Source organism: Hypanus sabinus (assembly GCF_030144855.1).
Source record: "Hypanus sabinus isolate sHypSab1 chromosome X1 unlocalized genomic scaffold, sHypSab1.hap1 SUPER_X1_unloc_13, whole genome shotgun sequence".
Classification (NCBI taxonomy): domain Eukaryota; kingdom Metazoa; phylum Chordata; class Chondrichthyes; order Myliobatiformes; family Dasyatidae; genus Hypanus; species Hypanus sabinus.
Window position 1 is genome coordinate 383,528 of NW_026778961.1, and position 27,297 is coordinate 410,824.

At 50.9% G+C, this 27,297-nt stretch overlaps 1 protein-coding gene across 1 annotated transcript in view; it reads right to left on the reverse strand.

Annotated features, from left to right (window-relative positions):
* The window catches only part of LOC132385595 (probable G-protein coupled receptor 158), a 348,836-nt gene that overhangs the window by 137,145 nt on the left and 184,394 nt on the right, over positions 1-27,297 (reverse strand). The gene's annotated exons all lie outside the window — the stretch shown is intronic.

Consider the following 27,297-nt stretch of genomic DNA (forward strand, 5'->3'; position numbering starts at 1 on the left):
CACCATAGGAAACATCCTCTCCACATCCACTCTATCTGTGTCCTCTGGTCCTAGACTCCCCCACCATAGGAAACATCCTCTCCACATCCACTCTATCTGTGTCCTCTGGTCCTAGACTCCCCCACTATAGGAAACATCCTCTCCACATCCACTCTATCTGTGTCCTCTGGTCCTAGATTCCACCACTATAGGAAATATCCTCTCCACATCCACTCTATCTGTGTCCTCTGTTCCTAGACTCCCCAACTATAGGAAACATCCTCTCCACATCCACTCTATCTGTCTCCTCTGGTCCTAGACTCCCCCACTATAGGAAACATCCTCTCCACATCCACTCTCTCTGTGTCCTCTGGTCCCAGACTCCCTCACTGTAGGAAACATCCTCTCCACATCCAATCTATCTGTGTCCTCTGGGCCTAGACTCCCCCAATATAGGAAACATCCTCTCCACATCCACTCTATCTGTGCACTCTGGTCATAGACTCCCCCAATATAGGAAACATCCTCTCCACATCCACTCTATCTGTGTCCTCTGGTGCTAGACTCCCCCAATATAGGAAACATCCTCTCCATATCCACTCTATCTGTGTCCTCTGGTCCTAGACTCCCACACCATAGGAAACATCCTCTCCACATCCACTCTATCTGTGTCCTCTGGTCCTAGACTCCCCCACCATAGGAAACATCCTCTCCACATCCACTCTATCTGTGTCGTCTGGTCCTGGACTCCCCCACTATAGGAAACATCCTCTACACAACCGCTCTATCTGTGTCCTCTGGTCCTAGACTCCCCCAGTACAGGAAACATCCTCTGCACATCCACTCTATCTGTGTCCTCTGGTCCTAGACTACCCCACCAAAGGAAACATCCTCTCCACATCCACTCTATCTGTGTCCTCTGGTCCTAGACTCCCCCACTTTAGGAAACATCCTCTCCACATCCACTCTATCTGTGTCCTCTGGTCCTAGACTCCCCCACTATTGGAAACGTACTCTCAACATCCACTCTATCTGTGTCCTCTCGTCCTGGACTCCCCCACTATAGGAAACATCCTCTGCACATCCACTCGGTCTGTGTCCTCTGGTCCTGGACTCCCACACTATAGGAAACATCCTCTCCACATCCACTCGGTCTGTGTCCTCTGGTCCTAGACTCCCCCACTATAGGAAACATCCTCTCCACATCCACTCTATCTGTGTCCTCTGGTCCTAGACTCCCCAACTATAGGAAACAACCTCACCACATCCACTCTATCTGTGTCCTCTGGTCCCAGACTATCCCACTACAGGAAACATCCTCTCCACATCCACTCTATCTCTGGCCTCTGGTCCTAGACTCCCCCACCAAAGGAAACATCCTCTCCACATCCACTCTATCTGTGTCCTCTGGTCCTAGACTCCCCAACTATAGGAAACATCCTCTGCACATACACTCGGTCTGTGTCCTCTGGTCCTGGACTCCCCCACTATAGGAAACATCCTCTCCACATCCACTCGTTCTGTGCCCTCTGGTCCTAGACTCACCCACTGCAGGAAAGATCCTCTCCACATCCACTCACTCTGTGTCCTCTGGTCCCGGAGCCCTCACTGTAGGAAACATCCTCTCCACACCGACAATATCTGTGCCTTCTGGTCCTAGACTCCCCACTATAGGAAACATCCTCTCCTCATCCACTCTGTCTCTGTCCTCTGGTCCTAGACTCCCCCACCATAGGAAACATCCTCTCCACATGCACTCTGTCTGTGTCCTCTGGTCCTAGACTCCCCCAGCATAGGAAACATCCTCTCCACATCCACTCTATCTGTGTCCTCTGGTCCTAGCCTCCCCCACCATAGGAAACATCCTCTCCACATCCACTCTATCTGTGTTCTCTGGTCCTGGACACCCCCACTATAGGAAACATCCTCTCCACATCCACTCTATCTGTGTCCTCTGGTCCTAGATTCCACCACTATAGGAAACATCCTCTCCACATCCACTCTATCTGTGTCCTCTGGTCCCAGACTCCCCCAATATAGGAAACATCCTCTCCACATCCACTCTATCTGTGCACTCTGGTCATAGACTCACCCACTATAGGAAACATCCTCTCCACATCCACTCTATCTGTGTCCTCTGGTCCTAGACTCCCCCAATATAGGAACCATCCTCTCCACATCCACTCTATCTGTGTCCTCTGGTCCCAGACTCCCCCAGTATAGGAAACATCCTCCCCACATCCACTCTATCTGTGTCCTCTGCTTCTAGACTCCCGCACTATACGAAACATCCTCTCCACATCCACTCTATCTGTGTCCACTGGTTCCAGACTCGCCCACTATAGGAAACATCCTCTACACAACCGCTCTATCTGTGTCCTCTGGTCCGAGACTCCCCCACTACAGGAAACATCCTCTCCACATCCACTCTATCTGTGGCCTCTGGTCATAGACTCCCCCAGTACAGGAAACATCCTCTCCACATCCACTCTATCTCTGGCCTCTGGACCTAGACTCCCCCACTATAGGAAACATCCTCTCCTCATCCACTCTATCTGTGTCCTCTGGTCCCAGACTATCCCACTACAGGAAACATCCTCTCCACATCCACTCTATCTCTGGCCTCTGGTCCTAGACTCCCCCACCAAAGGAAACATCCTCTCCACATCCACTCTATCTGTGTCCTCTGGTCCTAGACTCCCCAACTATAGGAAACATCCTCTGCACATACACTCGGTCTGTGTCCTCTGGTCCTGGACTCCCCCACTATAGGAAACATCCTCTCCACATCCACTCGTTCTGTGCCCTCTGGTCCTAGACTCACCCACTGCAGGAAAGATCCTCTCCACATCCACTCACTCTGTGTCCTCTGGTCCCGGAGCCCTCACTGTAGGAAACATCCTCTCCACACCGACAATATCTGTGCCTTCTGGTCCTAGACTCCCCACTATAGGAAACATCCTCTCCTCATCCACTCTGTCTCTGTCCTCTGGTCCTAGACTCCCCCACCATAGGAAACATCCTCTCCACATGCACTCTGTCTGTGTCCTCTGGTCCTAGACTCCCCCAGCATAGGAAACATCCTCTCCACATCCACTCTATCTGTGTCCTCTGGTCCTAGCCTCCCCCACCATAGGAAACATCCTCTCCACATCCACTCTATCTGTGTTCTCTGGTCCTGGACACCCCCACTATAGGAAACATCCTCTCCACATCCACTCTATCTGTGTCCTCTGGTCCTAGATTCCACCACTATAGGAAACATCCTCTCCACATCCACTCTATCTGTGTCCTCTGGTCCCAGACTCCCCCAATATAGGAAACATCCTCTCCACATCCACTCTATCTGTGCACTCTGGTCATAGACTCACCCACTATAGGAAACATCCTCTCCACATCCACTCTATCTGTGTCCTCTGGTCCTAGACTCCCCCAATATAGGAACCATCCTCTCCACATCCACTCTATCTGTGTCCTCTGGTCCCAGACTCCCCCAGTATAGGAAACATCCTCCCCACATCCACTCTATCTGTGTCCTCTGCTTCTAGACTCCCGCACTATACGAAACATCCTCTCCACATCCACTCTATCTGTGTCCACTGGTTCCAGACTCGCCCACTATAGGAAACATCCTCTACACAACCGCTCTATCTGTGTCCTCTGGTCCGAGACTCCCCCACTACAGGAAACATCCTCTCCACATCCACTCTATCTGTGGCCTCTGGTCATAGACTCCCACAGTACAGGAAACATCCTCTCCACATCCACTCTATCTCTGGCCTCTGGACCTAGACTCCCCCACTATAGGAAACATCCTCTCCTCATCCACTCTGTCTGTGTCCTCTGGTCCTAGACTCCCCCACCATAGGAAACATCCTCTCCACATCCACTCTATCTGTGTCCTCTGGTCCTAGACTCCCCCACCATAGGAAACATCCTCTCCACATCCACTCTATCTGTGTCCTCTGGTCCTAGACTCCCCCACTATAGGAAACATCCTCTCCACATCCACTCTATCTGTGTCCTCTGGTCCTAGATTCCACCACTATAGGAAACATCCTCTCCACATCCACTCTATCTGTGTCCTCTGGTCCTAGACTCCCCCACTATTGGAAACGTACTCTGCACATCCACTCTATCTGTGTCCTCTCGTCCTGGACTCCCCCACTATAGGAAACATCCTCTGCACATCCACTCGGTCTGTGTCCTCTGGTCCTGGACTCCCACACTATAGGAAACATCCTCTCCACATCCACTCGGTCTGTGTCCTCTGGTCCTAGACTCCCCCACTATAGGAAACATCCTCTCCACATCCACTCTATCTGTGTCCTCTGGTCCTAGACTCCCCAACTATAGGAAACAACCTCACCACATCCACTCTATCTGTGTCCTCTGGTCCCAGACTATCCCACTACAGGAAACATCCTCTCCACATCCACTCTATCTCTGGCCACTGGTCCTAGACTCCCCCACCAAAGGAAACATCCTCTCCACATCCACTCTATCTGTGTCCTCTGGTCCTAGACTCCCCAACTATAGGAAACATCCTCTGCACATACACTCGGTCTGTGTCCTCTGGTCCTGGACTCCCCCACTATAGGAAACATCCTCTCCACATCCACTCGTTCTGTGCCCTCTGGTCCTAGACTCACCCACTGCAGGAAAGATCCTCTCCACATCCACTCACTCTGTGTCCTCTGGTCCCGGAGCCCTCACTGTAGGAAACATCCTCTCCACACCGACAATATCTGTGCCTTCTGGTCCTAGACTCCCCACTATAGGAAACATCCTCTCCTCATCCACTCTGTCTCTGTCCTCTGGTCCTAGACTCCCCCACCATAGGAAACATCCTCTCCACATGCAAGCTGTCTGTGTCCTCTGGTCCTAGACTCCCCCAGCATAGGAAACATCCTCTCCACATCCACTCTATCTGTGTCCTCTGGTCCTAGCCTCCCCCACCATAGGAAACATCCTCTCCACATCCACTCTATCTGTGTCCTCTGGTCGTGGACTCCCCCACTATAGGAAACATCCTCTCCACATCCACTCTATCTGTGTCCTCTGGTCCTAGATTCCACCACTATAGGAAACATCCTCTCCACATCCACTCTATCTGTGTCCTCTGGTCCCAGACTCCCCCAATATAGGAAACATCCTCTCCACATCCACTCTATCTGTGCACTCTGGTCATAGACTCACCCACTATAGGAAACATCCTCTCCACATCCACTCTATCTCTGGCCTCTGGTCCTAGACTCCCCCACCAAAGGAAACATCCTCTCCACATCCACTCTATCTGTGTCCTCTGGTCCTAGACTCCCCAGCTATAGGAAACATCCTCTGCACATACACTCGGTCTGTGTCCTCTGGTCCTGGACTCCCCCACTATAGGAAACATCCTCTCCACATCCACTCGTTCTGTGTCCTCTGGTCCTAGACTCACCCACTGCAGGAAAGATCCTCTCCACATCCACTCACTCTGTGTCCTCTGGTCCCGGAGCCCTCACTGTAGGAAACATCCTCTTCACATCCACTCTATCTGTGTCCTCTGGTCCTGGACTCCCACACTATAGGAAACATCCTCTCCCCATCTGCTCTGTCTGTGTCCTCTGGTCCTAGACTCACCCACTATAGGAAACATCCTCTCCACATCCACTCTATCTGTGTTCTCTGGTCCTAGACTCCCCCACTATTGGAAACATCCTCTCCACATCCACTCTATCTGTGTCCTCTGGTCCTAGACTCCCCCACCATAGGAAACATCCTCTCCACATCCACTCTATCTGTGTCCTCTGGTCCTAGACTCCCCCACTATAGGAAACATCCTCTCCACATCCACTCTATCTGTGTCCTCTGGTCCTAGATTCCACCACTATAGGAAATATCCTCTCCACAGCCACTCTATCTGTGTCCTCTGTTCCTAGACTCCCCAACTATAGGAAACATCCTGTCCACATCCACTCTATCTGTGTCCTCTGGTCCTAGACTCCCCCACTATAGAAAACATCCTCTCCACATCCACACTCTCTGTGTCCTCTGGTCCCAGACTCCCTCACTGTAGGAAACATCCTCTCCACATCCAATCTATCTGTGTCCTCTGGTCCTAGACTCCCCCAATATAGGAAACATCCTCTCCATATCCACTCTATCTGTGTCCTCTGGTCCTGGACTCCCCCACTATAGGAAACATCCTCTCCACATCCACTCTATCTGTGTCCTCTGGTCCTAGACTCCCCCACTATAGGAAACATCCTCTCCACATCCACAATATCTGTGCCTTCTGGTCCTAGACTCCCGCACTATAGGAAACATCCTCTCCACATCCACTCTATCTGTGTCCTCTGGTCCTAGACTCCCCCACCAAAGGAAACATCCTCTCCACATGCACTCTGTCTGTGTCCTCTGGTCCTAGACTCCCCCACCATAGGAAACATCCTCTCCACATCCACTCTATCTGTGTCCTCTGGTCCTAGACTCCCCCACCATAGGAAACATCCTCTCCACATCCACTCTATCTGTGTCCTCTGGTCCTGGACTCCCCCACTATAGGAAACATCCTCTACACAACCGCTCTATCTGTGTCCTCTGGTCCGAGACTCCCCCACTACAGGAAACATCCTCTCCACATCCACTCTATCTGTGGCCTCTGGTCATAGACTCCCCCAGTACAGGAAACATCCTCTCCACATCCACTCTATCTCTGGCCTCTGGTCCTAGACTCCCCCACCAAAGGAAACATCCTCTCCACATCCACTCTATCTGTGTCATCTGGTCCTAGACTCCCCCACTTTAGGAAACATCCTCCCCCATCCACTCTATCTGTGTCCTCTGGTCCTAGACTCCCCCACTATTGGAAACGTACTCTGCACATCCACTCTATCTGTGTCCTCTCGTCCTAGACTCCCCCACTATAGGAAACATCCTCTGCACATCCACTCGGTCTGTGTCCGCTTGTCCTGCACTCCCACAATATAGGAAACATCCTCTCCACATCCACTCGGTCTGTGTCCTCTGGTCCTAGACTCCCCCACTATAGGAAACATCCTCCCCACATCCACTCTATCTGTGTCCTCTGGTCCTAGACTCCCCCACGAAAGGAAACAACCTCACCACATCCACTCTATCTGTGTCCTCTGGTCCCAGACTATCCCACTACAGGAAACATCCTCTCCACATCCACTCTATCTCTGGCCTCTGGTCCTAGACTCCCCCACCAAAGGAAACATCCTCTCCACATCCACTCTATCTGTGTGCTCTGGTCCTAGACTCCCCAACTATAGGAAACATCCTCTGCACATACACTCGGTCTGTGTCCTCTGGTCCTGGACTCCCCCACTATAGGAAACATCCTCTCCACATCCACTCGTTCTGTGTCCTCTGGTCCTAGACTCACCCACTGCAGGAAAGATCCTCTCCACATCCACTCACTCTGTGTCCTCTGGTCCCGGAGCCCTCACTGTAGGAAACATCCTCTTCACATCCACTCTATCTGTGTCCTCTGGTCCTGGACTCCCACACTATAGGAAACATCCTCTCCCCATCTGCTCTGTCTGTGTCCTCTGGTCCTAGACTCCCCCACTATTGGAAACATCCTCTCCACACCGACAATATCTGTGCCTTCTGGTCCTAGACTCCCCACTATAGGAAACATCCTCTCCTCATCCACTCTGTCTCTGTCCTCTGGTCCGAGACTCCCCCACCATAGGAAACATCCTCTCCACATCCACTCTATCTGTGGCCTCTGGTCATAGACTCCCCCAGTACAGGAAACATCCTCTCCACATCCACTCTATCTCTGGCCTCTGGACCTAGACTCCCCCACTATAGGAAACATCCTCTCCTCATCCACTCTGTCTGTGTCCTCTGGTCCTAGACTCCCCCACCATAGGAAACATCCTCTCCACATCCACTCTATCTGTGTCCTCTGGTCCTAGACTCCCCCACCATAGGAAACATCCTCTCCACATCCATTCTATCTGTGTCCTCTGGTCCTAGACTCCCCCACTATAGGAAACATCCTCTCCACATCCACTCTATCTGTGTCCTCTGGTCCTAGATTCCACCACTATAGGAAACATCCTCTCCACATCCACTCTATCTGTGTCCTCTGGTCCTAGACTCCCCCACTATTGGAAACGTACTCTGCACATCCACTCTATCTGTGTCCTCTCGTCCTGGACTCCCCCACTATAGGAAACATCCTCTGCACATCCACTCGGTCTGTGTCCTCTGGTCCTGGACTCCCACACTATAGGAAACATCCTCTCCACATCCACTCGGTCTGTGTCCTCTGGTCCTAGACTCCCCCACTATAGGAAACATCCTCTCCACATCCACTCTATCTGTGTCCTCTGGTCCTAGACTCCCCAACTATAGGAAACAACCTCACCACATCCACTCTATCTGTGTCCTCTGGTCCCAGACTATCCCACTACAGGAAACATCCTCTCCACATCCACTCTATCTCTGGCCACTGGTCCTAGACTCCCCCACCAAAGGAAACATCCTCTCCACATCCACTCTATCTGTGTCCTCTGGTCCTAGACTCCCCAACTATAGGAAACATCCTCTGCACATACACTCGGTCTGTGTCCTCTGGTCCTGGACTCCCCCACTATAGGAAACATCCTCTCCACATCCACTCGTTCTGTGCCCTCTGGTCCTAGACTCACCCACTGCAGGAAAGATCCTCTCCACATCCACTCACTCTGTGTCCTCTGGTCCCGGAGCCCTCACTGTAGGAAACATCCTCTCCACACCGACAATATCTGTGCCTTCTGGTCCTAGACTCCCCACTATAGGAAACATCCTCTCCTCATCCACTCTGTCTCTGTCCTCTGGTCCTAGACTCCCCCACCATAGGAAACATCCTCTCCACATGCAAGCTGTCTGTGTCCTCTGGTCCTAGACTCCCCCAGCATAGGAAACATCCTCTCCACATCCACTCTATCTGTGTCCTCTGGTCCTAGCCTCCCCCACCATAGGAAACATCCTCTCCACATCCACTCTATCTGTGTCCTCTGGTCGTGGACTCCCCCACTATAGGAAACATCCTCTCCACATCCACTCTATCTGTGTCCTCTGGTCCTAGATTCCACCACTATAGGAAACATCCTCTCCACATCCACTCTATCTGTGTCCTCTGGTCCCAGACTCCCCCAATATAGGAAACATCCTCTCCACATCCACTCTATCTGTGCACTCTGGTCATAGACTCACCCACTATAGGAAACATCCTCTCCACATCCACTCTATCTCTGGCCTCTGGTCCTAGACTCCCCCACCAAAGGAAACATCCTCTCCACATCCACTCTATCTGTGTCCTCTGGTCCTAGACTCCCCAGCTATAGGAAACATCCTCTGCACATACACTCGGTCTGTGTCCTCTGGTCCTGGACTCCCCCACTATAGGAAACATCCTCTCCACATCCACTCGTTCTGTGTCCTCTGGTCCTAGACTCACCCACTGCAGGAAAGATCCTCTCCACATCCACTCACTCTGTGTCCTCTGGTCCCGGAGCCCTCACTGTAGGAAACATCCTCTTCACATCCACTCTATCTGTGTCCTCTGGTCCTGGACTCCCACACTATAGGAAACATCCTCTCCCCATCTGCTCTGTCTGTGTCCTCTGGTCCTAGACTCACCCACTATAGGAAACATCCTCTCCACATCCACTCTATCTGTGTCCTCTGGTCCTAGACTCCCCCACTATTGGAAACATCCTCTCCACATCCACTCTATCTGTGTCCTCTGGTCCTAGACTCCCCCACCATAGGAAACATCCTCTCCACATCCACTCTATCTGTGTCCTCTGGTCCTAGACTCCCCCACTATAGGAAACATCCTCTCCACATCCACTCTATCTGTGTCCTCTGGTCCTAGATTCCACCACTATAGGAAATATCCTCTCCACAGCCACTCTATCTGTGTCCTCTGTTCCTAGACTCCCCAACTATAGGAAACATCCTGTCCACATCCACTCTATCTGTGTCCTCTGGTCCTAGACTCCCCCACTATAGAAAACATCCTCTCCACATCCACACTCTCTGTGTCCTCTGGTCCCAGACTCCCTCACTGTAGGAAACATCCTCTCCACATCCAATCTATCTGTGTCCTCTGGTCCTAGACTCCCCCAATATAGGAAACATCCTCTCCATATCCACTCTATCTGTGTCCTCTGGTCCTGGACTCCCCCACTATAGGAAACATCCTCTCCACATCCACTCTATCTGTGTCCTCTGGTCCTAGACTCCCCCACTATAGGAAACATCCTCTCCACATCCACAATATCTGTGCCTTCTGGTCCTAGACTCCCGCACTATAGGAAACATCCTCTCCACATCCACTCTATCTGTGTCCTCTGGTCCTAGACTCCCCCACCAAAGGAAACATCCTCTCCACATGCACTCTGTCTGTGTCCTCTGGTCCTAGACTCCCCCACCATAGGAAACATCCTCTCCACATCCACTCTATCTGTGTCCTCTGGTCCTAGACTCCCCCACCATAGGAAACATCCTCTCCACATCCACTCTATCTGTGTCCTCTGGTCCTGGACTCCCCCACTATAGGAAACATCCTCTACACAACCGCTCTATCTGTGTCCTCTGGTCCGAGACTACCCCACTACAGGAAACATCCTCTCCACATCCACTCTATCTGTGGCCTCTGGTCATAGACTCCCCCAGTACAGGAAACATCCTCTCCACATCCACTCTATCTCTGGCCTCTGGTCCTAGACTCCCCCACCAAAGGAAACATCCTCTCCACATCCACTCTATCTGTGTCATCTGGTCCTAGACTCCCCCACTTTAGGAAACATCCTCCCCCATCCACTCTATCTGTGTCCTCTGGTCCTAGACTCCCCCACTATTGGAAACGTACTCTGCACATCCACTCTATCTGTGTCCTCTCGTCCTAGACTCCCCCACTATAGGAAACATCCTCTGCAAATCCACTCGGTCTGTGTCCGCTTGTCCTGCACTCCCACAATATAGGAAACATCCTCTCCACATCCACTCGGTCTGTGTCCTCTGGTCCTAGACTCCCCCACTATAGGAAACATCCTCCCCACATCCACTCTATCTGTGTCCTCTGGTCCTAGACTCCCCCACGAAAGGAAACAACCTCACCACATCCACTCTATCTGTGTCCTCTGGTCCCAGACTATCCCACTACAGGAAACATCCTCTCCACATCCACTCTATCTCTGGCCTCTGGTCCTAGACTCCCCCACCAAAGGAAACATCCTCTCCACATCCACTCTATCTGTGTGCTCTGGTCCTAGACTCCCCAACTATAGGAAACATCCTCTGCACATACACTCGGTCTGTGTCCTCTGGTCCTGGACTCCCCCACTATAGGAAACATCCTCTCCACATCCACTCGTTCTGTGTCCTCTGGTCCTAGACTCACCCACTGCAGGAAAGATCCTCTCCACATCCACTCACTCTGTGTCCTCTGGTCCCGGAGCCCTCACTGTAGGAAACATCCTCTTCACATCCACTCTATCTGTGTCCTCTGGTCCTGGACTCCCACACTATAGGAAACATCCTCTCCCCATCTGCTCTGTCTGTGTCCTCTGGTCCTAGACTCCCCCACTATTGGAAACATCCTCTCCACACCGACAATATCTGTGCCTTCTGGTCCTAGACTCCCCACTATAGGAAACATCCTCTCCTCATCCACTCTGTCTCTGTCCTCTGGTCCTAGACTCCCCCACCATAGGAAACATCCTCTCCACATCCACTCTATCTGTGTCCTCTGGTCCTAGACTCCCCCACCATAGGAAACATCCTCTCCACATCCACTCTATCTGTGTCCTCAGGTCCTAGACTCCCCCACTATTGGAAACAACCTCTCCATATCCACTCTATCTGTGTCCTCTGGTCCTAGATTCCACCACTATAGGAAACATCCTCTCCACATCCAGTCTATCTGTGTCCTCTGTTCCTAGACTCCCCAACTATAGGAAACATCCTCTCCACATCCACTCTATCTGTGTCCTCTGGTCCTAGACTCCCCCACTATAGGAAACATCCTCTCCACATCCACTCTCTCTGTGTCCTCTGGTCCCAGACTCCCTCACTGTAGGAAACATCCTCTCCACATCCAATCTATCTGTGTCCTATGATCCTGGACTCCCTCACTTTAGGAAACATCCTCTGCACATCCACTCTATCTGTGCACTCTGGTCATAGACTCCCCCACTATAGGAAACATCCTCTCCTCATCCACTCTATCTGTGTCCTCTGGTGCTAGACTCCCCCAATATAGGAAACATCCTCTCCACATCCACTCTATCTGTGTCCTCTGGTCCCAGACTCCCCCAGTATAGGAAACATCCTCTCCACATCCACTCTATCTGTGTCCTCTGGTCCTAGACTCCCCCACTATAGGAAACAACCTCTCCACATCCACTGTATCTGCGTCCTCTGGTCCTAGACTCCCCCACTATAGGAAACATCCTCTCCACATCCACTCTATCTCTAGCCTCTGGTCCTAGACTCCCCCACCAAAGGAAACATCCTCTCCACATCCACTCTATCTGTGTCCTCTGGTCCTAGATTCCACCACTATAGGAAACATCCTCTCCACATCCACTCCATCTGTGTCCTCTGTTCCTAGACTCCCCAACTATAGGAAACATCCTCTCCACATCCACTCTTTCTGTGTCCTCTGGTCCTAGACTCCCCCACTATAGGAAACATCCTCTCCACATCCAATCTATCTGTGTCCTCTGGTCCTAGACTCCCCCAATATAGGAAACATCCTCTCCACATCCACTCTATCTGTGCACTCTGGTCATAGACTCCCCCAATATTGGAAACATCCTCTCCACATCCAATCTATCTATGTCCTATGATCCTGGACTCCCTCACTATAGGAAACATCCTCTGCACATCCAGTCTATCTGTGCACTCTGGTCATAGACTCCCCCACTATAGGAAACATCCTCTCCACATCCACTCTATCTGTCTCCTCTGGTCCCAGACTCCCCCACTATAGGAAACATCCTCTCCACATCCACTCTATCTGTGTCCTCTGGCGCTAGACTCCCTCACTATAGGAAACATCCTCTCCACATCCACTCTATCTGTGTCCTCTGGTCACAGACTCCCCCACTATAGGAAACATCCACTCCACATCCACTCTATCTGTGTCCTCTGGTCCTAGACTCCCCCACTATAGGAAACATCCTCTCCACATCCACTCTATCTGTGTCCTTTGGTCCTAGACTCCCCCAACATAGGAAACATCCACTCCACATCCACTCTATCTGTGTCCTCTGGTCCTAGACTCCCCCACTATAGGAAACATCCTCTCCTCATGCACTCTGTCTGTGTCCTCTGGTCCTAGACTCCCCAACCATAGGAAACATCCTCTCCACATCCACTCTATCTGTGTCCTCTGGTCCTAGACTCCCCCACCATAGGAAACATCCTCTCCACATCCACTCTATCTGTGTCCTCTGGTCCTGGACTCCCCCACTATAGGAAACATCCTCTCCACATCCACTCTATCTGTGTCTTCTGGTCCTAGATTCCACCACTATAGGAAACATCCTCTCCACATCCACTCTATCTGTGTCCTCTGGTCCCAGACTCCTCCAATATAGGAAACATCCTCTCCACATCCACTCTATCTGTGCACTCTGGTCATAGGCTCCCCCACTATAGGAAACATCCTCTCCACATCCACTCTATCTGTGTCCTCTGGTCCTAGACTCCCCCAATATAGGAAACATCCTCTCCACATCCACTCTATCTGTGTCCTCTGGTCCCAGACTCCCCCAGTATAGGAAACATCATCTCCACATCCACACTATCTGTGTCCTCTGCTTCTAGACTCCCGCACTATACGAAACATCCTCTCCACATCCACTCTCTCTGTGTCCTCTGGTCCCAGACTCCCTCACTGTAGGAAACATCCTCTCCACATCCAATCTATCTGTGTCCTATGATCCTGGACTCCCTCACTTTAGGAAACATCCTCTGCACATCCACTCTATCTGTGCACTCTGGTCATAGACTCCCCCACTATAGGAAACATCCTCTCCTCATCCACTCTATCTGTGTCCTCTGGTCCTAGACTCCCCCAATATAGGAAACATCCTCTCCACATCCACTCTATCTGTGTCCTCTGGTCCCAGACTCCCCCAGTATAGGAAACATCCTCTCCACATCCACTCTATCTGTGTCCTCTGCTTCTAGACTCCCGCACTAAACGAAACATCCTCTCCACATCCACTCTATCTGTGTCCACTGGTCCTAGACTCGTCCACTATAGGAAACATCCTCTACACAACCGCTCTTTCTGTGTCCTCTGGTCCGAGACTCCCCCACTACAGGAAACATCCTCTCCACATCCACTCTATCTGTGGCCTCTGGTCATAGACTCCCCCACTACAGGAAACATCCTCTCCACATCCACTCTATCTCTAGCCTCTGGTCCTAGACTCCCCCACCAAAGGAAACATCCTCTCCACATCCACTCTATCTGTGTCCTCTGGTCCTAGACTCCCCCACTATTGGAAACATACTCTGCACATCCACTCTATCTGTGTCCTCTCGTCCAAGACTCCCCCACCATAGGAAACATCCTCTCCACATCCACTCTATCTGTGTCCTCTGGTCCTAGACTCCCCCACTATAGGAAACATCCTCTCCACATCCACTCTATCTGTGTCCTCTGGTCCTAGATTCCACCACTATAGGAAACATCCTCTCCACATCCACTCCATCTGTGTCCACTGTTCCTAGACTCCCCAACTATAGGAAACATCCTCTCCACATCCACTCTTTCTGTGTCCTCTGGTCCTAGACTCCCCCACTATAGGAAACATCCTCTCCACATCCAATCTATCTGTGTCCTCTGGTCCTAGACTCCCCCAATATAGGAAACATCCTCTCCACATCCACTCTATCTGTGCACTCTGGTCATAGACTCCCCCAATATTGGAAACATCCTCTCCACATCCAATCTATCTATGTCCTATGATCCTGGACTCCCTCACTATAGGAAACATCCTCTGCACATCCACTCTATCTGTGCACTCTGGTCATAGACTCCCCCACTATAGGAAACATCCTCTCCACATCCAATCTATCTGTCTCCTCTGGTCCCAGACTCCCCCACTATAGGAAACATCCTCTCCACATCCACTCTATCTGTGTCCTCTGGCCCTAGACTCCCTCACTATAGGAAACATCCTCTCCACATCCACTCTATCTGTGTCCTCTGGTCACAGACTCCCCCACTATAGGAAACATCCACTCCACATCCACTCTATCTGTGTCCTCTGGTCCTAGACTCCCCCACTATAGGAAACATCCTCTCCACATCCACTCTATCTGTGTCCTTTGGTCCTAGACTCCCCCAACATAGGAAACATCCTCTCCACATCCACTCTATCTGTGTCCTCTGGTCCTAGACTCCCCCACTATAGGAAACATCCTCTCCTCATGCACTCTGTCTGTGTCCTCTGGTCCTAGACTCCCCAACCATAGGAAACATCCTCTCCACATCCACTCTATCTGTGTCCTCTGGTCCTAGACTCCCCCACCATAGGAAACATCCTCTCCACATCCACTCTATCTGTGTCCTCTGGTCCTGGACTCCCCCACTATAGGAAACATCCTCTCCACATCCACTCTATCTGTGTCTTCTCGTCCTAGATTCCACCACTATAGGAAACATCCTCTCCACATCCACTCTATCTGTGTCCTCTGGTCCCAGACTCCTCCAATATAGGAAACATCCTCTCCACATCCACTCTATCTGTGCACTCTGGTCATAGGCTCCCCCACTATAGGAAACATCCTCTCCACATCCACTCTATCTGTGTCCTCTGGTCCTAGACTCCCCCAATATAGGAAACATCCTCTCCACATCCACTCTATCTGTGTCCTCTGGTCCCAGACTCCCCCAGTATAGGAAACATCATCTCCACATCCACACTATCTGTGTCCTCTGCTTCTAGACTCCCGCACTATACGAAACATCCTCTCCACATCCACTCTATCTGTGTCCACTGGTCCCAGACTCGCCCACTATAGGAAACATCCTCTACTCAACCGCTCTATCTGTGACCTCTGGTCCGAGACTCCCCCACTACAGGAAACATCCTCTCCACATCCACACTATCTGTGTCCTCTGCTTCTAGACTCCCGCACTATACGAAACATCCTCTCCACATCCACTCTCTCTGTGTCCACTGGTCCTAGACTCGTCCACTATAGGAAACATCCTCTACACAACCGCTCTATCTGTGTCCTCTGGTCCGAGACTCCCCCACTACAGGAAACATCCTCTCCACATTCACTCTATCTGTGGCCTCTGGTCATAGACTCCCCCACTACAGGAAACATCCTCTCCACATCCACTCTATCTCTAGCCTCTGGTCCTAGACTCCCCCACCAAAGGAAACATCCTCTCCACATCCACTCTATCTGTGTCCTCTGGTCCTAGACTCCCCCACTATTGGAAACATACTCTGCACATCCACTCTATCTGTGTCCTCTCGTCCAAGACTCCCCCACCATAGGAAACAGCCTCTCCACATCCACTCTATCTGTGTCCTCTGGTCCTAGACTCCCCCACTATAGGAAACATCCTGTCCACATCCACTCTATCTGTGTCCTCTGGTCCTAGATTCCACCACTATAGGAAACATCCTCTCCACATCCACTCCATCTGTGTCCTCTGTTCCTAGACTCCCCAACTATAGGAAACATCCTCTCCACATCCACTCTTTCTGTGTCCTCTGGTCCTAGACTCCCCCACTATAGGAAACATCCTCTCCACATCCAATCTATCTGTGTCCTCTGGTCCTAGACTCCCCCAATATAGGAAACATCCTCTCCACATCCACTCTATCTGTGCACTCTGGTCATAGACTCCCCCAATATTGGAAACATCCTCTCCACATCCAATCTATCTATGTCCTATGATCCTGGACTCCCTCACTATAGGAAACATCCTCTGCACATCCACTCTATCTGGGCACTCTGGTCATAGACTCCCCCACTATAGGAAACATCCTCTCCACATCCACTCTATCTGTCTCCTCTGGTCCCAGACTCCCCCACTATAGGAAACATCCTCTCCACATCCACTCTATCTGTGTCCTCTGGCCCTAGACTCCCTCACTATAGGAAACATCCTCTACACATCCACTCTATCTGTGTCCTCTGGTCACAGACTCCCCCACTATAGGAAACATCCTCTCCACATCCACTCTATCTGTGTCCTTTGGTCCTAGACTCCCCCAACATAGGAAACATCCTCTCCACATCCACTCTATCTGTGTCCTCTGGTCCTATACTCCCCCACTATAGGAATCATCCTCTCCTCATGCACTCTGTCTGTGTCCTCTGGTCCTAGACTCCCCAACCATAGGAAACATCCTCTCCACATCCACTCTATCTGTGTCCTCTGGTCCTAGACTCCCCCACCATAGGAAACATCCTCTCCACATCCACTCTATCTGTGTCCTCTGGTCCTGGACTCCCCCACTATAGGAAACATCCTCTCCACATCCACTCTATCTGTGTCTTCTGGTCCTAGATTCCACCACTATAGGAAACATCCTCTCCACATCCACTCTATCTGTGTCCTCTGGTCCCAGACTCCTCCAATATAGGAAACATCCTCTCCACATCCACTCTATCTGTGCACTCTGGTCATAGGCTCCCCCACTATAGGAAACATCCTCTCCACATCCACTCTATCTGTGTCCTCTGGTCCTAGACTCCCCCAATATAGGAAACATCCTCTCCACATCCACTCTATCTGTGTCCTCTGGTCCCAGACTCCCCCAGTATAGGAAACATCATCTCCACATCCACACTATCTGTGTCCTCTGCTTCTAGACTCCCGCACTATACGAAACATCCTCTCCACATCCACTCTATCTGTGTCCACTGGTCCCAGACTCGCCCACTATAGGAAACATCCTCTACTCAACCGCTCTATCTGTGACCTCTGGTCCGAGACTCCCCCACTACAGGAAACATCCTCTCCACATCCACTCTATCTGTGTCCTCTGGTCCTAGATTCCACCACTATAGGAAACATCCTCTCCACATCCACTCTATCTGTGTCCTCTGGTCCCAGACTCCCCCAATATAGGAAACATCCTCTCCACATCCACTCTATCTGTGCACTCTGGTCATAGACTCCCCCACTATAGGGAACATCCTCTCCACATCCACTCTATCTGTGTCCTCTGGTCCTAGACTCCCCCAATATAGGAAACATCCTCTCCACATCCACTCTATCTGTGTCCTCTGGTCCCAGACTCCCCCAGTATAGGAAACATCCTCTACTCAACCGCTCTATCTGTGACCTCTGGTCCGAGACTCCCGAACTACAGGAAACATCCTCTCCACATCCACTCTATCTGTGTCCTCTGGTCCTAGACTCCCCCACTATAGGAAACATCCTCTCCACATCCACTCTATCTGTGTCCTCTGGTCCTAGATTCCACCACTATAGGAAACATCCTCTCCACATCCACTCTATCTGTGTCCTCTGGTCCTGGACTCCCCCACTATAGGAAACATCCTCTACACATCCACTCTATCTGTGTCCTCTGGTCCTAGACTCCCCCACTATTGGAAACATCCTCTCCACACCGACAATATCTGTGCCTTCTGGTCCTAGACTCCCCACTATAGGAAACATCCTCTCCCCATCCACTCTGTCTCTGTCCTCTGGTCCTAGACTCCCCCACCATAGGAAACATCCTCTCCACATCCACTCTATCTGTGTCCTCTGGTCCTAGACTCCCCCACCATAGGAAACATCCTCTCCACATCCACTCTATCTGTGTCCTCAGGTCCTAGACTCCCCCACTATTGGAAACAACCTCTCCACATCCACTCTATCTGTGTCCTCTGGTCCTAGATTCCACCACTATAGGAAACATCCTCTCCACATCCAGTCTATCTGTGTCCTCTGTTCCTAGAGTCCCCAACTATAGGAAACATCCTCTCCACATCCACTCTATCTGTGTCCTCTGGTCCTAGACTCCCCCACTATAGGAAACATCCTCTCCACATCCACTCTCTCTGTGTCCTCTGGTCCCAGACTCCCTCACTGTAGGAAACATTCTCTCCACATCCAATCTATCTGTGTCCTCTGGTCCTAGACTCCCCCATTATAGGAAACATCCTCTCCACATCCACTCTCTCTGTGTTCTCTGGTCCCAGACTCCCTCACTGTAGGAAACATCCTCTCCACATCCAATCTATCTGTGTCCTATGATCCTGGACTCCCTCACTATAGGAAACATCCTCTGCACATCCACTCTATCTGTGCACTCTGGTCATAGACTCCCCCACTATAGGAAACATCCTCTCCTCATCCACTCTATCTGTGTCCTCTGGTCCTAGACTCCCCCAATATAGGAAACATCCTCTCCACATCCACTCTATCTGTGTCCTCTGGTCCCAGACTCCCCCAGTATAGGAAACATCCTCTCCACATCCACTCTATCTGTTTCCTCTGCTTCTAGACTCCCGCACTATACGAAACATCCTCTCCACATCCACTCTATCTGTGTCCACTGGTCCTAGACTCGTCCACTATAGGAAACATCCTCTACACAACCGCTCTATCTGTGTCCTCTGGTCCGAGACTCCCCCACTACAGGAAACATCCTCTCCACATCCACTCTATCTGTGGCCTCTGGTCATAGACTCCCCCACTACAGGAAACATCCTCTCCACATCCACTCTATCTCTAGCCTCTGGTCCTAGACTCCCCCACCAAAGGAAACATCCTCTCCACATCCACTCTATCTGTGTCCTCTGGTCCTAGACTCCCCCACTATTGGAAACATACTCTGCACATCCACTCTATCTGTGTCCTCTCGTCCAAGACTCCCCCACCATAGGAAACATCCTCTCCACATCCACTCTATCTGTGTCCTCTGGTCCTAGACTCCCCCACTATAGGAAACATCCTCTCCACATCCACTCTATCTGTGTCCTCTGGTCCTAGATTCCACCACTATAGGAAACATCCTCTCCACATCCACTCTATCTGTGTCCTCTGTTCCTAGACTCCCCAACTATAGGAAACATCCTCTCCACATCCACTCTTTCTGTGTCCTCTGGTCCTAGACTCCCCCACTATAGGAAACATCCTCTCCACATCCACTCTCTCTCTGTCCTCTGGTCCCAGACTCCCTCACTGTAGGAAACATCCTCTCCACATCCAATCTATCTGTGTCCTCTGGTCCTAGACTCCCCCAATATAGGAAACATCCTCTCCACATCCACTCTATCTGTGCACTCTGGTCATAGACTCCCCCAATATTGGAAACATCCTCTCCACATCCAATCTATCTATGTCCTATGATCCTGGACTCCCTCACTATAGGAAACATCCTCTGCACATCCACTCTATCTGTGCACTCTGGTCATAGACTCCCCCACTATAGGAAACATCCTCTCCACATCCACTCTATCTGTCTCCTCTGGTCCCAGACTCCCCCACTATAGGAAACATCCTCTCCACATCCACTCTATCTGTGTCCTCTGGCCCTAGACTCCCTTACTATAGGAAACATCCTCTCCACATCCACTCTATCTGTGTCCTCTGGTCCCAGACTCCCCCACTATAGGAAACATCCACTCCACATCCACTCTATCTGTGTCCTCTGGTCCTAGACTCCCCCACTATAGGAAACATCCTCTCCACATCCACTCTATCTGTGTCCTTTGGTCCTAGACTCCCCCAACATAGGAAACATCCTCTCCACATCCACTCTATCTGTGTCCTCTGGTCCTAGACTCCCCCACTATAGGAAACATCCTCTCCTCATGCACTCTATCTGTGTCCTCTGGTCCTAGACTCCCCCACTATAGGAAACATCCTCTCCACATCCACTCTATCTGTGTCCTCTGGTCCTAGATTCCACCACTATAGGAAACATCCTCTCCACATCCACTCTTTCTGTGTCCTCTGGTCCTAGACTCCCCCACTATAGGAAACATCCTCTCCACATCCACTCTCTCTCTGTCCTCTGGTCCCAGACTCCCTCACTGTAGGAAACATCCTCTCCACATCCAATCTATCTGTGTCCTCTGGTCATAGACTCCCCCAATATTGGAAACATCCTCTCCACATCCAATCTATCTATGTCCTATGATCCTGGACTCCCTCACTATAGGAAACATCCTCTGCACATCCACTCTATCTGTGCACTCTGGTCATAGACTCCCCCACTATAGGAAACATCCTCTCCACATCCACTCTATCTGTCTCCTCCGGTCCCAGACTCCCCCACTATAGGAAACATCCTCTCCACATCCACTCTATCTGTGTCCTCTGGCCCTAGACTCCCTCACTATAGGAAACATCCTCTCCACATCCACTCTATCTGTGTCCTCTGGTCCCCGACTCCCCCACTATAGGAAACATCCACTCCACATCCACTCTATTTGTGTCCTCTGGTCCTAGACTCCCCCACTATAGGAAACATCCTCTCCACATCCACTCTATCTGTGTCCTTTGGTCCTAGACTCCCCCAACATAGGAAAGATCCTCTCCACATCCACTCTATCTGTGTCCTCTGGTCCTAGACTCCCCCACTATAGGAAACATCCTCTCCTCATGCACTCTGTCTGTGTCCTCTGGTCCTAGACTCCCCAACCATAGGAAACATCCTCTCCACATCCACTCTATCTTTTTCCTCTGGTCCTAAACTCCCCCACCATAGGAAACATCCTCTCCGCATCCACTCTATCTGTGGCCTCTGGTCATAGACTCCCCCACTACAGGAAACATCCTCTCCACATCCACTCTATCTGTGGCCTCTGGTCATAGACTCCCCCACTACAGGAAACATCCTCTCCACATCCACTCTATCTCTAGCCTCTGGTCCTAGACTCCCCCACCAAAGGAAACATCCTCTCCACATCCACTCTATCTGTGTCCTCTGGTCCTAGACTCCCCCACTATTGGAAACATACTCTGCACATCCACTCTATCTGTGTCCTCTCGTCCAAGACTCCCCCACCATAGGAAACATCCTCTCCACATCCACTCTATCTGTGTCCTCTGGTCCTAGACTCCCCCACTATAGGAAACATCCTCTCCACATCCACTCTATCTGTGGCCTCTGGTCATAGACTCCCCCACTACAGGAAACATCCTCTCCACATCCACTCTATCTCTAGCCTCTGGTCCTAGACTCCCCCACCAAAGGAAACATCCTCTCCACATCCACTCTATCTGTGTCCTCTGGTCCTAGACTCCCCCACTATTGGAAACATACTCTGCACATCCACTCTATCTGTGTCCTCTCGTCCAAGACTCCCCCACCATAGGAAACATCCTCTCCACATCCACTCTATCTGTGTCCTCTGGTCCTAGACTCCCCCACTATAGGAAACATCCTCTCCACATCCACTCTATCTGTGTCCTCTGGTCCTAGATTCCACCACTATAGGAAACATCCTCTCCACATCCACTCTATCTGTGTCCTCTGTTCCTAGACTCCCCAACTATAGGAAACATCCTCTCCACATCCACTCTTTCTGTGTCCTCTGGTCCTAGACTCCCCCACTATAGGAAACATCCTCTCCACATCCACTCTCTCTCTGTCCTCTGGTCCCAGACTCCCTCACTGTAGGAAACATCCTCTCCACATCCAATCTATCTGTGTCCTCTGGTCCTAGACTCCCCCAATATAGGAAACATCCTCTCCACATCCACTCTATCTGTGCACTCTGGTCATAGACTCCCCCAATATTGGAAACATCCTCTCCACATCCAATCTATCTATGTCCTCTGGTCCTAGACTCCCCAACCATAGGAAACATCCTCTCCACATCCACTCTATCTTTTTCCTCTGGTCCTAAACTCCCCCACCATAGGAAACATCCTCTCCGCATCCACTCTATCTGTGGCCTCTGGTCATAGACTCCCCCACTACAGGAAACATCCTCTCCACATCCACTCTATCTGTGGCCTCTGGTCATAGACTCCCCCACTACAGGAAACATCCTCTCCACATCCACTCTATCTCTAGCCTCTGGTCCTAGACTCCCCCACCAAAGGAAACATCCTCTCCACATCCACTCTATCTGTGTCCTCTGGTCCTAGACTCCCCCACTATTGGAAACATACTCTGCACATCCACTCTATCTGTGTCCTCTCGTCCAAGACTCCCCCACCATAGGAAACATCCTCTCCACATCCACTCTATCTGTGTCCTCTGGTCCTAGACTCCCCCACTATAGGAAACATCCTCTCCACATCCACTCTATCTGTGGCCTCTGGTCATAGACTCCCCCACTACAGGAAACATCCTCTCCACATCCACTCTATCTCTAGCCTCTGGTCCTAGACTCCCCCACCAAAGGAAACATCCTCTCCACATCCACTCTATCTGTGTCCTCTGGTCCTAGACTCCCCCACTATTGGAAACATACTCTGCACATCCACTCTATCTGTGTCCTCTCGTCCAAGACTCCCCCACCATAGGAAACATCCTCTCCACATCCACTCTATCTGTGTCCTCTGGTCCTAGACTCCCCCACTATAGGAAACATCCTCTCCACATCCACTCTATCTGTGTCCTCTGGTCCTAGATTCCACCACTATAGGAAACATCCTCTCCACATCCACTCTATCTGTGTCCTCTGTTCCTAGACTCCCCAACTATAGGAAACATCCTCTCCACATCCACTCTTTCTGTGTCCTCTGGTCCTAGACTCCCCCACTATAGGAAACATCCTCTCCACATCCACTCTCTCTCTGTCCTCTGGTCCCAGACTCCCTCACTGTAGGAAACATCCTCTCCACATCCAATCTATCTGTGTCCTCTGGTCCTAGACTCCCCCAATATAGGAAACATCCTCTCCACATCCACTCTATCTGTGCACTCTGGTCATAGACTCCCCCAATATTGGAAACATCCTCTCCACATCCAATCTATCTATGTCCTATGATCCTGGACTCCCTCACTATAGGAAACATCCTCTGCACATCCACTCTATCTGTGCACTCTGGTCATAGACTCCCCCACTATAGGAAACATCCTCTCCACATCCACTCTATCTGTCTCCTCTGGTCCCAGACTCCCCCACTATAGGAAACATCCTCTCCACATCCACTCTATCTGTGTCCTCTGGCCCTAGACTCCCTTACTATAGGAAACATCCTCTCCACATCCACTCTATCTGTGTCCTCTGGTCCCAGACTCCCCCACTATAGGAAACATCCACTCCACATCCACTCTATCTGTGTCCTCTGGTCCTAGACTCCCCCACTATAGGAAACATCCTCTCCACATCCACTCTATCTGTGTCCTTTGGTCCTAGACTCCCCCAACATAGGAAACATCCTCTCCACATCCACTCTATCTGTGTCCTCTGGTCCTAGACTCCCCCACTATAGGAAACATCCTCTCCTCATGCACTCTATCTGTGTCCTCTGGTCCTAGACTCCCCCACTATAGGAAACATCCTCTCCACATCCACTCTATCTGTGTCTTCTGGTCCTAGATTCCACCACTATAGGAAACATCCTCTCCACATCCACTCTATCTGTGTCCTCTGTTCCTAGACTCCCCAACTATAGGAAACATCCTCTCCACATCCACTCTTTCTGTGTCCTCTGGTCCTAGACTCCCCCACTATAGGAAACATCCTCTCCACATCCACTCTCTCTCTGTCCTCTGGTCCCAGACTCCCTCACTGTAGGAAACATCCTCTCCACATCCAATCTATCTGTGTCCTCTGGTCATAGACTCCCCCAATATTGGAAACATCCTCTCCACATCCAATCTATCTATGTCCTATGATCCTGGACTCCCTCACTATAGGAAACATCCTCTGCACATCCACTCTATCTGTGCACTCTGGTCATAGACTCCCCCACTATAGGAAACATCCTCTCCACATCCACTCTATCTGTCTCCTCCGGTCCCAGACTCCCCCACTATAGGAAACATCCTCTCCACATCCACTCTATCTGTGTCCTCTGGCCCTAGACTCCCTCACTATAGGAAACATCCTCTCCACATCCACTCTATCTGTGTCCTCTGGTCCCAGACTCCCCCACTATAGGAAACATCCACTCCACATCCACTCTATTTGTGTCCTCTGGTCCTAGACTCCCCCACTATAGGAAACATCCTCTCCACATCCACTCTATCTGTGTCCTTTGGTCCTAGACTCCCCCAACATAGGAAAGATCCTCTCCACATCCACTCTATCTGTGCACTCTGGTCATAGACTCCCCCAATATTGGAAACATCCTCTCCACATCCAATCTATCTATGTCCTATGATCCTGGACTCCCTCACTATAGGAAACATCCTCTGCACATCCACTCTATCTGGGCACTCTGGTCATAGACTCCCCCACTATAGGAAACATCCTCTCCACATCCACTCTATCTGTCTCCTCTGGTCCCAGACTCCCCCACTATAGGAAACATCCTCTCCACATCCACTCTATCTGTGTCCTCTGGCCCTAGACTCCCTCACTATAGGAAACATCCTCTACACATCCACTCTATCTGTGTCCTCTGGTCACAGACTCCCCCACTATAGGAAACATCCTCTCCACATCCACTCTATCTGTGTCCTTTGGTCCTAGACTCCCCCAACATAGGAAACATCCTCTCCACATCCACTCTATCTGTGTCCTCTGGTCCTATACTCCCCCACTATAGGAATCATCCTCTCCTCATGCACTCTGTCTGTGTCCTCTGGTCCTAGACTCCCCAACCATAGGAAACATCCTCTCCACATCCACTCTATCTGTGTCCTCTGGTCCTAGACTCCCCCACCATAGGAAACATCCTCTCCACATCCACTCTATCTGTGTCCTCTGGTCCTGGACTCCCCCACTATAGGAAACATCCTCTCCACATCCACTCTATCTGTGTCTTCTGGTCCTAGATTCCACCACTATAGGAAACATCCTCTCCACATCCACTCTATCTGTGTCCTCTGGTCCCAGACTCCTCCAATATAGGAAACATCCTCTCCACATCCACTCTATCTGTGCACTCTGGTCATAGGCTCCCCCACTATAGGAAACATCCTCTCCACATCCACTCTATCTGTGTCCTCTGGTCCTAGACTCCCCCAATATAGGAAACATCCTCTCCACATCCACTCTATCTGTGTCCTCTGGTCCCAGACTCCCCCAGTATAGGAAACATCATATCCACATCCACACTATCTGTGTCCTCTGCTTCTAGACTCCCGCACTATACGAAACATCCTCTCCACATCCACTCTATCTGTGTCCACTGGTCCCAGACTCGCCCACTATAGGAAACATCCTCTACTCAACCGCTCTATCTGTGACCTCTGGTCCGAGACTCCCCCACTACAGGAAACATCCTCTCCACATCCACTCTATCTGTGTCCTCTGGTCCTAGATTCCACCACTATAGGAAACATCCTCTCCACATCCACTCTATCTGTGTCCTCTGGTCCCAGACTCCCCCAATATAGGAAACATCCTCTCCACATCCACTCTATCTGTGCACTCTGGTCATAGACTCCCCCACTATAGGGAACATCCTCTCCACATCCACTCTATCTGTGTCCTCTGGTCCTAGACTCCCCCAATATAGGAAACATCCTCTCCACATCCACTCTATCTGTGTCCTCTGGTCCCAGACTCCCCCAGTATAGGAAACATCCTCTACTCAACCGCTCTATCTGTGACCTCTGGTCCGAGACTCCCGAACTACAGGAAACATCCTCTCCACATCCACTCTATCTGTGTCCTCTGGTCCTAGACTCCCCCACTATAGGAAACATCCTCTCCACATCCACTCTATCTGTGTCCTCTGGTCCTAGATTCCACCACTATAGGAAACATCCTCTCCACATCCACTCTATCTGTGTCCTCTGGTCCTGGACTCCCCCACTATAGGAAACATCCTCTACACATCCACTCTATCTGTGTCCTCTGGTCCTAGACTCCCCCACTATTGGAAACATCCTCTCCACACCGACAATATCTGTGCCTTCTGGTCCTAGACTCCCCACTATAGGAAACATCCTCTCCCCATCCACTCTGTCTCTGTCCTCTGGTCCTAGACTCCCCCACCATAGGAAACATCCTCTCCACATCCACTCTATCTGTGTCCTCTGGTCCTAGACTCCCCCACCATAGGAAACATCCTCTCCACATCCACTCTATCTGTGTCCTCAGGTCCTAGACTCCCCCACTATTGGAAACAACCTCTCCACATCCACTCTATCTGTGTCCTCTGGTCCTAGATTCCACCACTATAGGAAACATCCTCTCCACATCCAGTCTATCTGTGTCCTCTGT